Source organism: Panthera uncia, chromosome C2 (genome assembly GCF_023721935.1).
Source record: "Panthera uncia isolate 11264 chromosome C2, Puncia_PCG_1.0, whole genome shotgun sequence".
NCBI classification, from domain to species: Eukaryota; Metazoa; Chordata; class Mammalia; order Carnivora; family Felidae; genus Panthera; species Panthera uncia.
The window spans coordinates 116,889,779-116,908,367 of NC_064810.1; the positions used below are offsets into that span (position 1 = coordinate 116,889,779).

An 18,589-nucleotide genomic window follows, 5' to 3' on the forward strand; every position below is an offset into this window, starting at 1 on the left:
GGTCAGAGCAAATATCAAGAAAACTCATTAGAAATCTGTGATTTAGTCCAAGCTGGAAACACCAGATATTTCCACTTCAAAGCCAAGAAAACATAAGGTTAGCAAAGGGAATAGTCCACAGAGGTCCCTCTCTCTCTGTTTCCATTCACTCACACGTGCATACATTTTTTACTTTGCCATATCCAATCCCTTCAACATGCAAAAACCAAAAGCCACATGCTTAAATCAATGTCTGAAGGCTCCATCAACTTTGAATATTTTCCTAAGCAATTTGAAGTTGTTTGCTTTGTCTAAAAGCACCAAGTTTATACTAAATAAACTCAGATTTATTTCTTGGCTATTGTAATAACACAAAAAAAGGTAGATTTAATACTTTGGAATACATTTTCGGAAAATGTTCTTTAAGCTGAAGACTAATGTATTTCTTTTGAAAACAGACAAGATACAGGCAGTTTTAAAAGATGATTTTATTGGGGAAAAAGTTCTATGAGGTTCTGTTGTCCCACCGCCAATGACTTCTAGAGCACCATGATCACTATGGAAGCTTTCAAACAATTAATAAAGCGTTCTCAAATGTGGAGAAGAAAGTATCGGGTCTAGGCTTAGTACCAGGGAATGGCTTTGAGCCTCTCCACCAATAGAAGTAAAAGCATGAAAACAGGGTAGAGGTGAGAAACATATCTTAACTATTACACTTCTGTATAATTTTAACCCAGATGTTGCATCAATTTCCATTCCTCAAATATGTGGAGCAGGGTTTCCTGAAGTGAGGTTTCCAGACATCTGGTGATCAATTAAGTGGTCTTCAGATAACACGGAAGCTTTAGAAGAGAAAGCAACAGAACAATTACACTGACAGGCATTCCATAAACTTATGATGTGAAATGATTTGATTTTTGCAGAAATCTTGTTACATGTATAATGATCATCACCTTCTGAAAGTTGTTGTAGGCATCCTAAGTGTGTTTATCAATTCTTCTTGCCTATTCTTCGGTTAACAGAATGTATTTTTGTCTCTGCTGATGAATTATTCTACCATTTGTGGTATATTTTTTATAATTGTGAATTTAATATTCTCTATTGTGAGTATCATGCTGAGTTAATGCTCCTATTTGAAAATTTAGATCAATGATTCAAAAAGGGTTCAATGAAGCATGCAAGTAATGATGACAATAATAATTTCGACATCTCAGAAGGTCATACAAATAAAAAGAAAATGGAACTCCACGGCAAATATAGAATATGAGTTTGTATGTATTCGAATATGCGAATCTGCTTTTGTGATGATTTTCCATAAACAGATGAAAAGGGAAGTAAACATTTGAAAATGGATATTTTGGGGGGACAACACGCTTATTGGATCTCAGTCCAACTCTATTTTCTATCTTGAAACGTTTTCCAAATAATGACATAAACCGATAGAAGCTTCATTTCTAAAGACAGTGAAGTAATTTCTTATGAACACCACTTGGGCTAACACAATACAGATACTTAATAATACTTTTCAATGTAAAGCTAATTTTGTCATCTGGTCAAAAAGGGACAAAAACGAGAGTGGCGTCATTCACAGTGGCCCTTCCCACAGCCTAGATCTTTTCTTTCTAATAATGGTTTAAGTCTGTTAAATCATTAATGGTCTTAAACACTTGCTGTAAATTCATGGTTTTTCTATTTTAGATTAGTTTCTATTTTAGATTATTTTACATATAATGACATTTGCCTCATAGTTCTCATTCTACTTCTTTTTGTGTTTTTTTTGTTTGTTTGTTTTTGTTTTTAAATCGAATTTACTGCTTGGGCTTAGTTCTCAAGCACAGTGTTGAAAAGGTGCAGTAATAGCATCTTCACCTTCTTCCTCACTAAAAATATGCTTCAAAAGTGGGGCGCCTGAGTGGCTCAGTTGCTTGAGTGTCCAACTCTTTATTTCAGCTCAGGTCATGATCCCAGGGTCATGGAATCCAGCCCCATGTCAGACTCTGCGTTGAGTGTGGAGCCTGCTTAAGATTCTCTCTCTCTTGCCCTCTGCCCCTCCCTCAGCTCGCTCACTCTTTCTCTCTCTCTCTCTGTAAAAAATGTTTTAAAAAATAAAAAAAAAAGGGTTCCCTGGGTGACTCAGTCAGTTAAGCATCTGCCTTCAGCTCAGGTCATTATCTCCTGGTTTGTGGGTTCAAGCCCCGTGTCGGGCTCTGTGCTGACAGCTCACAGACTGGAGCCTGCTTTGGATTCTGTGTTTCCCTCTCTCTCTGCCCCTCCCCTCCTCATGCTCTGTCTCTCTGTCTCTCTCTGTCTGTCTGTCTCTCTCTCTCAAAAATAAAAATAAACATTAAAAAAAAAAGAATGCTTTAAAAGTGACACCATTTTCTGTGATGCTTGCTATAGATAGCCCATGGGTACCTATCAACACATTAAGAAACTTCCCTTCTGTTCCAAGTAAAGAGTTTTTAAAATTAACTGGTGTTAGATTTTATTAAATGTTTTTGAAGTGCATCAATTGAGATAATTACATGGTATTTCCGCCCACTTTAATCTGTTTCTATAGAGAATCACATTAGATTTCCCGATGAAAAATCTGAATTCCTGATATAATCCCTACTTACTCATACCTTCAATACTCTGCTGCAATTTCCTTGCTAATAACTTATTTTGACTTTTGCATCTATATTTATAATTAGAATGCTTTGCATCTATATTTATAATTAGAATACTACTAGAAGTTTTTCTTTTTGTTAAAATCATACTGTTTTGGTATCACTCGAAATCTACCCTTAGAAGAGTAATTAGGTAGCTTTCCACCTTTTTGAATCATCTGGAAGAATTTCTAAAACATGAGAATCAGCAATTCCTTTAAAATTTCTAAGAAACTTATAGTAAGCCATCTGGCATTAGTTTTTCTTTAGAGAGAAATTTTTGACTACATTTTCAATTTCTTCTGCAGTTATTGATGGTTTTAAATTTTCTACTTCTTTTTGAGTCACTGCTATTAACTTACATTTTCTTAGAAAAATAAGTTTTTCTCCTAGAATCACAAATTTATTGATCCAAATCTGTAAATAGTATTTTATTCAAATTTATTCACATCCACAGCTCTAGTTAATAGCCCTATATCTTATATTCTGTTGCTATTTTAGTAATCATGTTATTTTCCCCCTTAATCAAACTTAGCAAATATTTATTAATTTTTCCATCTATTGCTTTTATTTACTGGTAAGACTTTTATTCTGTATATATTTCAAATTTCATATGTATTAATTCCTTCTTCCTACTTTATTATTTATTTGCTTATTCTTCTAACATATAAGAATTGGGACATAATTTCAATTTGTCCCTTTGATAATGATATTCACTTTGATCACTTGATTAACATGGGATCTGTCATGTTTCTCCAAAAAAAGATTGCTTGGTAACTATTTTGTGAAAGGATACTTTGAAATAATTTAAATATCCTGTTTCTTATCAAGCTTTTCGTCTATTCATTTATTTGTTTGTATCATCACGGACTCCTGGTTTCCTATTTTATCAATGGATTATAATCTACAGATTACTTTGATACTCAAATTGAACTTAGTTTGGCCAGTGGGAACCCCTTCAAGAAAGTGTTAGAGTTCTTTGGTCTACCATAAGATGACAGGCTTATCAAACTTCCCCTGTCTCAGGCCTGAAAGTAGCATTTGTCAAAGATCCCTGAATCATTTTTGTGGAGAATGGTTGCTCCAGAGTACTCTCAGCAGACAGACCTAGGGAATATATGTATATATGCACTTAACACATTCACAGATACACATATATATCAATGTTCAGAGCGTTTATACGTAACTATATTTATTTTTATAGTTCTTTATCTCCCTCAATCTATATTGAAAGCCATAAATTCACATCAATAGTTGAATCCAATCCACAGGGTTCATTCTAGTTTTCTCTCTTGCTATATTTATAACACCTTTTCCAACCATGGGAAACTGATTCCCATTATCTTTAGTATATGTATTTATTTAATCAATTCCTCTCTATATAGCCAATATTCTGTCTCTGCCACCACTCACTCCCCTTCCAGGAACTCGAAGCCAGCTTGGATATTCTCCTCACCCCAAACTGGGTTCTCACCTCCCATGCCAGCCACCCCACACCTTCCCCCCCCACACACACACAGAAACACCCTCAGCTTGCTCAGACTCTGACATCCTGTGGAAAGCCACCCAACCATGGGATTTCTTTATAGATTCTGACTAATCATGCTGGGCCACCCTTCTATGCAGAAGCTCTTCTTACCATGTGAGACCTCTGACTGCTAGCCCACTCTAGGCCACCAAGGCTCCCCATTTCCAATGACATTGACACCTTTCTCAACCTTATCTGAATTATTTAGGAAGGAAAGGGAAACAGGAAAAGGAAAAAACTATATTCTATCCTACACTGAGGTTTTATAAATATTATTAAAAACTTGAGAAAACTTTTTACACGGATATTTATTTGTTCATATAGATCAATCAACAAACATTTATTGAACACCTGCTTTGTGCTCAGCTGAGGTAATATAAAAGAAATATGAAAAGGTTCTTGTCATGTAGCTACTTGAAATTAGATTGGAAACGGAACAAGGAACAGAATAATAAAGGTTCATTATGTTTTCTAAAACAACAGAAACACAAAAAAGGCAAATATATAACTATTAGATTCTCAAATTGTCATAATACATAGTTTGCTTTGAGGTAACCTTTTCACACCTGATGTCTAGCCTTTTCTTCCAAATGCACTGAAGCTCACTTAGCACAGAGCTTTTTATTAATGCTTCAGAATGGATGGTGGTAGGTTTCACTCTGTTAAATTACGGGAGCAGACACTGTTATTATTTTGGTAGCACTGTCATCAGAACTAAAGTATAATAAAGAAAGTCACAGTATAATGTAAAAAAAAATCATCACTTAAAAAAATAAAAGAAGGGGCGCCTGGGTGGCTCAGTCAGTTAAGCGTCCGCCTTCAGCTCAGGTCACAATCTCACGGTCTGTGAGTTCGAGCCCCGCATCGGGCTCTGGGCTGATGGCCCAGAGCCTGGAGCCTGCTTCCGATTCTGTGTCTCCCTCTCTCCCTGCCCCTCCCCCGTTCATGTTCTGTCTCTCTCTGTCTCAAAAATAAATAAACGTTAAAAAAATTTTTTTTAAATAAAAAAAAAATAAAATAAGAAATATATTGAAGAGTAATTCTTAAAATGTGCTTGCTGGAGGTTGGTCTGACTCAGAAACGCAAGTTATATTTTAATCATTTCCAGAAAGGTCTACGTTTCCTTTTTAAAGTATAAAGCATAAAGCATAGCTCCCTGTTCTGACTGAAAGTATGGAGGTTAACTGTGGAGTCATGCAGTACTCTACAGGAGTGTGAAAAAAACAGAACAGGTGCCTTTCGGGAGAGGAAGAGGCAAGGAGCCAAAGGAAACAAAGGAAGACAACAGTCTGCTGGGAGGCCCTGAAGGAGTGGAGCAGAAAAGGAAGTCACTGCTGCCAATTGCTACTGTCACCACAACTATCATCATTTCTGAGGGTTCAAAGAGAACTGATATCGTTCGTGTCTTGGTCTACACGTTTTGGTTTTTTTTGAAGTGATTACAGTGGCTGAGAGTATAATGTCATAGCTGAAGGCCAAATACCAACTAATGTCCACAGCAAGAAATGACAACTGTTATTAAAATCATTAATTGTTGTCCTCAGATACTGCTTTCGTCCAGATAAATGTGCAGAAACAATTATGGAAGTAATTATTCATGCTTTTCAATTTCACAAGGATGGTTGAACTTCACTCTCTTGCTTTCTACAGGAGTGACTGAGACTCAGTACTTCTAAGTAATGTCACTTATGATCAGGCACAGTCTTCATTAAGGTACAAAATATCCCTCCCCCATAGTCAAAGAGGAGTTAAAAGCTGATTCCTGAATGCTCTGGTTTTCCTTCCTTGCAGTGGACAAAAGCTCCGAAAGGGTATTCACTTAACTGCAAATGCGGTCAGTCTTACTTACATTCATTAAATGAGATCTTTGTAAGTGCTTCCCAGACTCTGCGCCCTTTCTCTAACACCCCTCCCAGCAGTCAACCTCTAGGACTCTGCCTCTTTTGCCTACATTGTTCAATTAGGTAGATACTGACCCAGGCTGGATTAATGAGATCCGCCCTCCTATGGGGTTAGAGTTAGGACTCAGGAACTCTAACCACTTATCTGATGACACTGAATCTTTAAGAACATCTACATGTAGGGACTGAGGAGATGTGCCTCATGTTGGTATTTGTAGTTTTTGCATGAAGAAGCAGGGAAAAGAGACCTGAAAGTGGCTAGAAGGTGAAGCAGACAGGCATGGAGAAACAGGACCTCTGTCTCTCACATTTCAGTTCTGGATCTACCATGAGTCCTTCCATTTGGTGACATTCCATTGGTTCCTTTTAAACACGTCCCACCTTCATCCTGCCTTTTACTTAAACTGGCTAGGACTGGACAGAGTTAAGGGAACCTTTTGTTCCATGTATCTGTCAGTGGTTTACAAGTCTAACCTCTCACTCTGTGACTTCTTGTTCTTACTGGTGGCAGTAGGTGTATGGAATGCCACTGAGATATTTTTATATATCTGGAGGTGGCTACCAAAGGATTACTGAGCACCTGATCGCAGACCCATTGCTTAAGTCCTCCTTTCCACCCAAATTTAATACCATCAGTCCTAGAGCAGATGATCCAGTGGCAGAGCCCAAGTCTGGCAGCGTATCTCTGCTCAAGGTACTTAGTAGAGACCTCGGTGTTTGTTTCCTACACAGGACCTGATTTTATTAATCCAACTGATTTTATTAATGCTTAAATCCAATTTAAGCCCAACTGATTTTATTAATGCTGTGGAATATGATAATTAATTATGTTAATCATCTGATTGATTATGCTAATTACCTAGCCCCTCAAAGAAGAGTCTTAACAAACACTGGTTTAATTATGTCAGAGACGCTGTGCAGTGTTCCCTTAGAATGAATGTATAAGAGATTGCCTTAATTAAGCTGCACTGTCTAGCTTTCTTTTCTCTTGCCCACTTTTATTATCTGGCTCTTAATGTTTCATTTGCTTTTCATGTTTCTTTGTTGTTTTTTTTAGTTTAATTTTTATTGTTCTGTTGTTTTGTTTCATTTTATCTATACTCTTTTATGGCAAATGTCCCCAAATTACTCTTGAGTAAAATAATAAAAATGTAATACTGAAGTCAACCACGAGAGGAGAATACTATTTTCAGGTTCATCCCCTTCACTGATGAATCAGCCAGAGATGTGGAGGCACCATGAGATGAACCATCACTCAGACAAGAAGCTACTAGACTCTTTCTTTCCTACAAGATTAACAGTACCATATGCTTCCATGTGGTTGGGCCTCACTCATGATCTTTTACCCGTATTAACAATTACTGAGCATTTACTCCCTACACAGGAAACAGAAGTGAACAAAAATCTCTTGCACTTGAGGAATTTACAGTCAGTGGAAAAGATAGACATGAAGTCAGCTAACAAGAGCATAAGGAAGAAGGAAATAAACTCTAGGAACACAGGAACATTTGCATGATAAGATAGAGGACAAGTAGCTGTTTTGTGGAGGGGACAAAAGAGGGAATGGTATTAAATTTGGCCCAAAGGAAGAATACATTGAGAAAAACCATAAGGATAACAAGACATCCCAGACTCCCAGACCAAAGGGACAATCTGATCAAAAAGGGACAGATGCCTAAAGAGTCATCTTCTGTTTGAAAAAGAGTGAAAAGCCAATCAGGAAAATCTTGACTTTTTTTTAGAATTTTTTAGAAGTGTGATCTATTTGGAAAGCTAAGTTGGGGGGTTTGAATTGAAGATATATCAGATAATGCACATTTCACTCATAAGGCTAAGCTTTTGTCATTTCAAGTGCTTCTGAAATTTAAAAAAAAAAGTCTAAAGAGAAGGAATAAAATGAGAAAAGTCAAGCTGGGATTGGGGTGAATGGAGGTGAAGAAAATATATGGTAGGCTTAAGAACTGAAACCTGATGTTGCTGCTTTTCTTTTGTTGGGATCCTGACATCAATTCAATCAAGAGCTGAATAGCTAGCTTCCTGTTCTACCAACTGAGCTAGCCAGCTGAAACCTGCCTTTTAAATATGTATTGTATCCTTTATGAATCTGTGCTTGAGATCAAATGTCTCCAAGGTAACTGGCCTCCCCTTCTGGTGTGCCAGATGACCAACATCTATCAATACTGGTGTCACACTAGGTTCTTAATCTTTCTGGAGTCATATACCACCAGAGAGTATAAACAAACATAACTACCCAGACAAGTCATTTCCTCTGATAGAGCAGAGCATGTGTAAACTTTCATTGCCATAAGTGAAGTTGGTGTTAACATACCCATATTTTCACTAACATTTTATGGTAAATATATACACAATTAAAGGATTGTCATTTAATGTTTTAAAATCGTTCATTAGTTTTCTGTTTAAAATGTTTCATTTCTTATAAACCAGATATTTAAAAAATCCTTTTCTATCACTTAGAAATGATTCTTAATCCAACACAAAACAAATTAACTCAAAAATAATTTTTAGATTTTGTCCCAAGAGCTACTTCTCTCCTTTTCCTGGAGGATTTATATTTAGCACACTACATCTCTTCTTGTCAGTGTATGTGTGACAATATGCTACAAGGAGACACATAACTAAAACTGTCAAAACTAAGCTGCTGACAGCACATTTGTGTGACAGGGCAAATCTAGGTTGGCGTACTGTGATAACAAAAGCAACCCAGTCAAAGGGCCACAGGGCAGCTATTCTAACCCCCAAAGGATGGTATCTTGCCAGAGCTCAAGGCAATTCTTACATATCAAGATGAACCCATAATTTTTAAAGGGAGATTATGTGATGGCCTTACATTGCAATTTCCACACATGCTCATTTAGAGGCCACCTCATAATGTTGTGTAAGGTAGGAAGTGGAGGAAAGGTGAGGGGTGAGGAGAGAGAATTCCACCATCACACGACCGGGGAGACTACATAATAAATTCAGGGCAAAGGCGTTTGCTCTTCAGTCATCTCGCACCACCCTCCCAGGCCTCCTCTCCTCCTCCAGCCACAGAAAGCAGACAGATCTGCAAGGAAAATCAGTTCATGTACAAGCAAGCTCAAGGGGTTTCGGTTTAGTTCTTATCATTTATTTTCTTTCTGGAAACTAGGGTGAAACAACACACATGATCTTATCTTCTGGAACTCAGGGAGACTGCCCCCCTCTTACACCTTCACTTGTGCAGCTGCCTTTGATCTCTCTTAATACATAAAAGAAAAAAAAAGAAAGAAAAGAAAAGAAAAGAAAAAAAAAGAAAAGAAAAGAAAAGAAAAGAAAAGAAAAGAAAAGAAAAGAAAAGAAAAGAAACCTTCAGCAGGAAAGTTCAGGGAAATTGATTACTAAAGCGTTTGAAGGCAGATATGAAGAATTATCGGTTCTTACAGAGAATTTGCATGGTGACACATTTATGATGTGCCCTTACAGAAGAGAAACTCCTATCCAGCCAAGCAGAGATTGGAACAGGATGAAAACATAACCTCATAACAAAGTCCTGGGAAGCCCACTGTTCTCTTGCCAGCTGGGCTGCTCCCTTCTCCTGTTGAGGACGCAAACAACTGGGTGGCATGGGCACCCCTAGGCTCCTATCTAGGGCCTCGCTGAAACAGATCAGTGTTCTGCTGATTGTCAAGTGTGCTATCTGTGTCACCAGGCTGCATGGGAATCCCCCGTCCATCATTCCTCACCTCAGAAACTCTCCAGACATAAATAAAAAAACATTCCACCCACAATCTATTATTTACAGGCCTGGGGCTTCTCCAAGTTTATCACTGGAGGCACCAGATGCTCCATTAACCCCCTTATCTCTGAGTTCTACCATAGACAGTAAAGGGTTGACCAGAAAAGAGTATTAAGTATATAGTCACCAGAGCACAGCAATTATCTGACAGTCAGACTTCCAGCCACTCAACTATTAGATTAAACAAGAAGAGATCTTTAAATGACAAGGAAAGACTTATTCCCTTTCCATATGGGAGGGCAGGGGAGCTATTATAGACATTCATTTGGCCAGAAACTATTGATTTAATATGGTACCTAAAATGAAGGTCACTGATTCAATATGTTAGATTATGTTTAGGCCAAGCATTCCCATTCTACCCTAACAAACAGAGGAACACATTAGAAATGGCAATGGTTGATCAAAGCAGGACCAACTGATGTAGGAAGAAATGATATTTGAGAACAAGAAAGGAAAGAGCTATACAAGCTTAGTAGATGTGAATGTAGGGCCCAGAAACAGACTTTCTGGGCTCAAATCTGGCTCTCCCACTGAACTGCTTTATGAATTGAACCATGTACTTAACTTCTCTGTGCCTCAGTTTACTCAGTTATAAAGTAGGAATAATAGAAGTACATGCCTCATCTGGGGTTTTGAATGAGTTTAAATGAACTCAGTCCTGTGAAGTGCATAGAACTGCATTTGGCACAGAGTTAAGTTCTTGGTAATTATTAGTTGTTAGTAAAGGTGGTGTCAGGGAAGCACAGCAGTTAAGAGAATTTGAGTAAGAGCAAAGGATCACATACACCACAATAGACCCAGAAGGGATCTCTGTGTAATAGTCTATGGCAGACAATACATGGTATTTATATATAGTTCCTGAGTAATTCTTTAAACAAACAAAAGGGAGGGGGTGTTCAAAGGGCACATCGTGTTTTAGAGTATGTTTTTTCACTTAAATATTAGCGAACATTTTCCTGTGAAATTAAACCTAAAATTCATCGTATGGTCATATCTTGCATTTGCCAGTTTCCTATTATCAAGTTATTTTCAATTTTTGATATTAATAGATGTAGTGGAGAAGAAAACTATCAATATTTGAAACAAACAAACAAAAACCTAATACCCAGGGCTATTTCCATATACCAGTGAAGATGGCTTTTTATTTAGGAAAATACCTGTAAAAGTCTCTGGACTTGAAAAATAATAATCCATTCATGGTCTGAAACAAGAGGAAATTTCAAAAAGAAAGGTGAGCTGCCTTGCATAGTAAAGTGAAAGGAATTTTGTTTTTGCCTGGTTGCCAAGGGGACAGGAGGTGGGGCTTGGGAGTGAAGAGGCTCCACAGGGCAGAACTGCTCTGGCTCTGCAGTTAGAACACAGGACATGCACTGGGGCTCTACTGAGGACATACCAGCAAGAAATTTCCCAAGGTGTAGGATAATTTTCTCATCACGGTAAAATTTCACGCTGACATTAAAGCTGTTTCTGGTACCATGCTATGCTTCCCATTGGTTATCCCTAGACCTGATTACCTCCAAACAATGCCTTCATGTCACTGATAACGTAGGGGATTGAAGGAAGATAGATGTCCAGTGTGGAGAAAAGTGGGTCAGCAAGAAAGGTCAACAGACAACTTTCCTAGAGTGTTACTAAGCCACGCTGTGCATCAGTTTTCATCTACAAAATGGTGATGATGCCTCTCATTTCATATAGCTGCAATGTAAAGTTTAAATGTTAGAAACATTTGCTTTCTAAATGTTTTCTGAAGCATTGTGGCTGGCAATTGCATGTGTTCAATAAACATTAACTATAAAAGTCTACTCTGATGAATCTTCTTGTACACATCCCTAACTGGATGTTATGCCTACAAAGTCACCAAAAGAATTTCTAATAAGAAGAAAATCAGGTTTTTCCTGTTCTGTAGATAAAAACTGAGATGGAGTCAAAACTCAAGCTAATGCACAAACACTAAAACAAATATGTGATTAACTAAGTATAGTATACAACCTTTCCAAATTCCTTTCCGTAAAGAAATATCCCTCTAAGGTAAGCATTGTGGAGATAAAGAATAGACTCCTACCGAGGACCATGCTTTGTATCAGTATCCTTTGGTTACACATGTTCTTTTTCAGCCAAGCAAAAATTGCACAAAAGAAGACTCCTGAAATTTCTAGATCCATACCTAATTTTAATTATTTTTAAAATACAGTTTTCACTAATAAGTATTGAGGGAACTGTTAAATTATATACAATATATTCAATTTAATAAGGCAGAGAACTAGGGCTTTTTAAAGAGAGCTTATTCAAGAAGCAAATGTATACTTTGAAGACAAAGTTTCACTTATTCAGGAAATGTGGTTATCTAGAATAAGTCATCTCCTAAAAGTGCCAGCTAAATTAAGTTCTAGTTTACCACTCTTCTGGGCTTTATTCATTGTACTCTACTAACCATGAAAAAACAACTGGTAGAAAGTTTTTTCAGCCATTTATTCTTTCACTGTCTGCAAGTATTCATTTACACATTCATCATGCGGCCAACAAATATTTATTGTGTAGTTACTATGTGCTAGGAATTGGACACCATGTAAGGATATGTTCTGATTTTAGCAAGTTTTGTTTCACTGAACATCAGGTTACATATATATATGCTGCCATCCTTCGGTTATGCAGAATGTCCCTTTTTATCTTGCCAACTGTCATGAAGGAGAGCTTGAGAAGATTTCCACAAGGTCATTTAGTACAGATTAAGGAAAGGGCTTCACTGAGGACATGTGCAAGCCAAGCATGGAAGGCAGGGACCCCACCCTTTCATCACCCCGCAGGCACATATGCCTGGACCCACCATGGGTGAAGCTTCCAGGGAAGAACTCCTGCCATCACGCTAATCTCCCTTCTTATAAGGTAAACATGCAAACAACCTTGTCAGTGTGTGTGTGTGTGTGTGTGTGTGTGTGTGTGTGTGTGTGTTTGAAAGAAAAGGAGAGGTAGGGGTATGGGAGAAAAGAGATAAAAGCAAAAGCAAGGGTATGGTAGTAATCAGAATACTGGGGAGGCAGTCACACTAGATTAAGTTCTAGACTTTTCTGCAGTTATAGCATAAAGTCAATCATCCAGCTCTTGGAGCTCAGGAGAAGTTAGGTTCAAGCACAGCCCTTCTGTCAGAGGGAAGACATCCCCGGTCCTGTGGGATGCTGAGTTTGAATGCAGGTACTCCTATGGAGAGAAGGAATAGTCCCTTTCCCACATCTGTCTCCTCCTCCAAGTAAACAAGAAACCCTCAAACAATTTTCAGACAATTTGAGGTCTCCCCATATGCCAGATATTATGCTAGGCATCAAGGACATCAGAATAAATAAATTGAATAAAAGTCCCTATTGTCGTGTAACTTGCAGTCTAATGGGAGATACAACTAGTGCAATTGAAGCTATCATATTAAGTATTATGTGAGCATAATATCAGTGTTGTCCAAAATGTGCAAGAGACAGTTTTACATTTATTTTGATGTGTAATAAAAATATATATAACCAGCGCATCAAATTTTTGCAGATATCGCTTGGAATGAGGCCAAAGGAGCAATAAATTTTAAAAAGTTGGGGGATAGCTGATTGTTAAAACATTTTAAGTAAATAATGATACAGACAGAACCCAGATATAACATTAAAATGTGCTCAAACGGCATGTGAATAACAAGTTTGGCAAATACAACTTCCTGCCGCTGAATCCTCACAAGATTCTGTGAGGTGGGCATTAATATACATTACTGTCAGGAAACAGAGTCAGAGAAATCTAGAACATTCTTTTCTGTTCCTCAGGATATGAAGGACAGACTGCCCGGCTCCACAGCCCTGCACTGACATCAGGAATGCCAATAATCATCAAAAACTCTAATTCATGTAGGATTTCCCCAAATGCTAACCCATGTGATTAACCCTCTATCCCTCAGAGCAATCTGGAGGCATCACGCTGAGGACCACGAAAGGAGTGCCAACTTGCCTCTCCCCCGCAGGAATCAATAGCTCAATGTTAGTAGCATTTACTCTGCCTGTGCCTTTGCATCCCCCAAACCTGAGGGCAGTTACTTCAAAATTCAGGAAAACCGCTACTGATAATCGGTGGCCCCATGGAGAGGTTTTCCACCATAGGAAAAATCAGTGAGAAGAGGAACTAAATATGGACTGAGAGAAAACTGCTGAGCTGGCTTCTACCATGAAAGTCATTAACCAAGTTGGATTAGGAAATTCTTCCAAAGCCACATCTGCCCTATTAAAGCTTTAAGGGCCATATGCCAAAGTGAAAATTAAATAAAGCAACAAAAAGACTGTGCCCAAATGAATTTGGTTTTATTTTTACTACACAGAGTGAGTCTCTGCACTATAAAGCAACCACAGAGAGACCTTGCCAAGTTGTGGCGGTTTCCCAGAATGCATTAAAAACTCAGGAGTCTCCACCGTCTCCACTAATGATGCTTGCTACTGGATCACAAAATGACTTCTGTCGTGACTGTCAGGGAAAAGCCCATTTGGTGAAAATTTCATCAAGCAATGTGAAATCTGCACATCAATTTCAGGATAGTCTGTTAGACATGGCTTAAAATTCTGCAACAATAAAGGTTTCAAAATGCCTTGTTGTAATCAAAAAGCTTTATTCCTGTTTTAACCAGCTCTTTTCGTTCCAATGTTACTTAGTATTTCAACCCGTAAAAAAAAGTCTTGGCTCTACACGTGGTAAAGGACAAAAGATATAGAGCTCCACAAAATTAGATCCTATACTCAAAATGCTGCTATGATTGCAAAGAACATTTCCTGTGTTGTTCATTGCTGGTGGAAGGCAGCATTGGAAAAACTTTAGCCCTAGATAAGTGTTAATATTGCCAAGTGTTGAAGTTTAAATTATTTTAAAGTTATTTTCTAAGTATAAACATAACTCTGTGTATCTTCACCAATTTTGTCAGATGATAAATCTGAATTGTGGAATATTTATTTTGCCTTGCTTTGCTTTTTTCATCTTTTTTTTTCTTTCAAGTATATGCAGTAACTCAAACCAGACCAAAAATTGTCCTAACAATCTGTTTCAGTGAATAAGAATAATAAAAATGATTTCTAATTAGTACAACAAATGTGCTTATTTTCAAGTGCCAAAACTGGTTTGCTCACCAGATTACAAAGACATTTTTAAGCAAATTATCCTTCCCAATCCTTGTTTCATAATCAGGAGAAACACCAAACTGGTAGATGATTGTATAAAAACAAGTTTCTAATATAAACATTTAGAAAAGCTGGAGGAAATATAACAAGTTCATTTCTCAATACATAGAATAACTTGATAAAACAGTAGGGATGAATTACAAAAACTAAAAACTCAAGAGAGTTCTGAACACCAGTGTGTGAGTGTGAGTGTGTGTGTGTGTGTGTGTGTGTGAAATAATACTGGAGATACTCAGGGAGATAGCATCAGTACTCTTAATCTATGGACTTGGGTTTTTATGTTCATGTAGGAACAGAAAAGCAATGGCTTTGGAACTATGCTACTTGAGAACCCACCAAAAACTCATAATACTTGAATGGCTGGCCACTCCATGAATTGGTGGCTTTGGAATATGGGGGGAAAATTATCAAATTCCTATGGAGGCACCTACTCACAGCTCAAGCCACACAAACTGGTGGATAAAGCCAAACTTGCTAAAAGTTAGTTTGCAACCAAAGCTAACGTAACACATGGAAATATATATATATATATTTAAGAAATATATATATATAGGAAATGTATATCAATATATTAGCACAATATAGTATAAATTATTAAGTAATATAAGTGTAAATATGTATATTAATCTCTGAAACAAAATATAGGGAAAAATTACTGGGTAAATTCATGGAAAATCATGGTAGTGAGGAAGACGGAGCCAGAACCCAGCAATAGACTTACATTTTAAAAAGAACATGTCCATTTTCCAGTATACATAATAGTAGTATATTGTATATGGATACCTGTCTGTAAGAAATAACACCCCAAATTTTCATATTAGAGCTGTCTCAACAGCAGAAACAGGCTAAAAAATAACAAAGGGAATTAGATTTGTATATAATATTAATTTTTCAAAATTCTGGAATAATCAGTGAAAAATTAACCTCTATTTAATCTTCCAAGAAGTATGAGTAGTTTATTTTTATTATTTTTCCAATGTTCTTTATATTTGCATTTTTTAAATTATGATAAGTATGTACTAATGGTAACTTTCATTTTATTCCACTTCCAAATTATCACAACCCTGACATTAAAGGAATCAAATTTAAGTAGGGATTGACATAAGAAGCCAAATTATATGCATATTCATGAATAGGACATAAAATTGAACATAACAATACAAGTGATTAGGAAACAGTGCTAAGAAAAGGAATTATTAAATCTGACTGTGTGTCATAATGATAAATGCTTTCATCTAAACTATTACTCAAGGCTTATGAAACTTCTGCAGAAAACTTATCCAAGAATAGGGTTTCAAAACCATTATTATCCAACAATGTTTTTGGGGGGAGAGAGCAACAGGAGAGAGAGAGAATCCCAAACAGGCTCCATGCTCAGCCCAGAGCCTAACTTGGGACTTGATCCCACGACCCTGGGATCATGACCTGAACCAAAATCAAGAGTCGGACAGTCAACCGACTGAGCCACGTAGGTGCCCCTAGCAATATATTTTATATCCACCATAAATTAGCAATTTCTCTAGAATATACTAAATAATTCAGAAATCCACCCTGCTATCCCTGCTCCTTTCATCATTCATAATGAGCATTTGGGGTTTGGTTTGTTTTGGTTTGGTTTGGGGGGGAGGGCGTGGTAGGGGAGCTGTTAGAGATCCTTTAGCTCTCTCTCACATACCTGGCTCTGCTCCTGAGATTTGATTCACACATTTTTTTCTCTTTGTGTATGACAAAACATGTGAAGAAAAAATTATTGACAAACCTAATTCTAAAATATCCATGCCAAGTAAATTCCTTGTCACAATCAAATTGGGTTTCATAATGCTTAGATCACACATAGGATTAACACCTTTTGAACCTGCGTCAACTGTCAAACTCTCCCTATTCTAAGATCTGCCTCTAAAGCTGGTTATTTTCCTCCAAGATCAAATCGAGAAATATAAGTCTAGAACTGGATGCGAGCTCCTTCTCCCTTGCTACGGGATTTTCTAGTAACTTGCCCATAAATAAACAATAATAAACAAATAACACTTTCAGTTGTAATATATGTTGCCTCCAAAATCCAAGTTATAGCAGCTTGTCCTTTACCTTTGCACAGACTTCCCTCCAAGATTCAGACTGCTGGACCTCAGAAATTTTAATAAGGAAGCAAGCCCCTCTGTTTTTATGGAATTGAATTCATCTGCTAGCATGCATTTTGCATTTGTCTTATCAAGATATCTTGGTAAGAAATTTGCTCTTGGTTTTTTAATGTTGGTCAAAGAGGAAACTTAAGGGGCTTATACATAGTTCCTTGTATCATAATATCTGTCACTCAAAGATTTAGGATTGTGGAAATTCTATAACTTGCTAAGTACATTTGTGACAATTACATGCACAGAAGTTGGAAAACAGCCAGATAATGGTTTTGTGGCACCAATGAGCTATCCAAGAAGTTGAATTGGATCAAAATTTCTTTCATTTGATCCACATAAGCCTCAATTCTGACTGATGGACAAAAGTGATGCCTGGGACCCAAGGATTTAGGTCTGTTCAGGTTCATTTCCAACAATGCCCGAAATATGTGATGATTTCTGTTTTTCCAGAACATAGTTACTAGGGTAAATGGCCACATGACATTTTGGAAGACACTTAGAAGGGTATCATACATTCTTGTGAGATTGGCAACTGCTCCTTCCTCAAGAAAGCCATCCCTCTTTTCAGAGGTTTAGTCTGTGAACAGACTACGTTTTGAGATTTGAGTGGAAACCTACGCCTCTTAAGTCAGATTTCTGTTCACTAGACTTTTTTTTTTTAAGTTATAAAAATCAAGTAGGATCCTGGTAGACTTCTCTTTTTTTTTTCAGGTCTAGGGATCAGTAGCAATTACCTACCACCATATTTCACCGTGAGCTAAACCTCTCCAATGACCACATCTATCCCTTTACCAGTTACTGCAACCATGTCTATGCCTCTGACGTTTAAGGGCTGCTGTGAGGAATCTACCATTCCAGGACCCTGTCTCCTAATAGCATCCAAAGACAACAGAAAACAGTTTCCAGAATATTCATCAAAGATGACAGGGCAACTCTCACCAATGCCTTTTTAAAAATTACAGTATAGTTATTAGTGTCAGGTATACAATATAGTGATTCAATGATTCTGTACATTACTCAGTGTTCACCAAGTAAAGTGTACTTTTAATCCCCTTCACCTATTTCATCCATCCCCCCCACCCTCTTCCCCCTGGTAATTATCCGTTTGTTCTCTATAGTTAAGAGTCTGGTTTTGGTTTGTCTCTTCTTTTTCTTTGTTTTGTTTCTTAAATTCCACATATGAGTGCAATCATATGGTAGTTGTCTATCACTGACTTATTTTGCTTAGCATTATACTCTCTACATCCATCGATATTGTTACAAATGACAAGATTTCATTCTTTTTATGGCTGAGTAATATTCCAGTGTGTGTGTGTGTGTGTGTGTGTGTGTGTGTGTGTGTGCGCGCGCGCGCATCTTTATCCACTCATCGGTCAGTGGACATTTGGGCTCGTTCCATAATTTGGCTGTTGTTGATAATGCTGCTGTAAACATCAGGGT

The 18,589-nt window shown here is 37.4% G+C and overlaps 1 long non-coding RNA gene across 1 annotated transcript in view; it reads right to left on the reverse strand.

Moving 5' to 3' along the window:
- Positions 1–449: 449 nt before the first annotated feature.
- Positions 450–18,589, reverse strand: part of LOC125921256 (uncharacterized) — a 48,155-nt gene continuing 30,015 nt past the window's right edge. The window contains exon 2 of the long non-coding RNA XR_007457357.1: positions 450–821. This is a non-coding gene — a long non-coding RNA (uncharacterized LOC125921256). The remainder of the gene's footprint in view (positions 822–18,589) is intronic.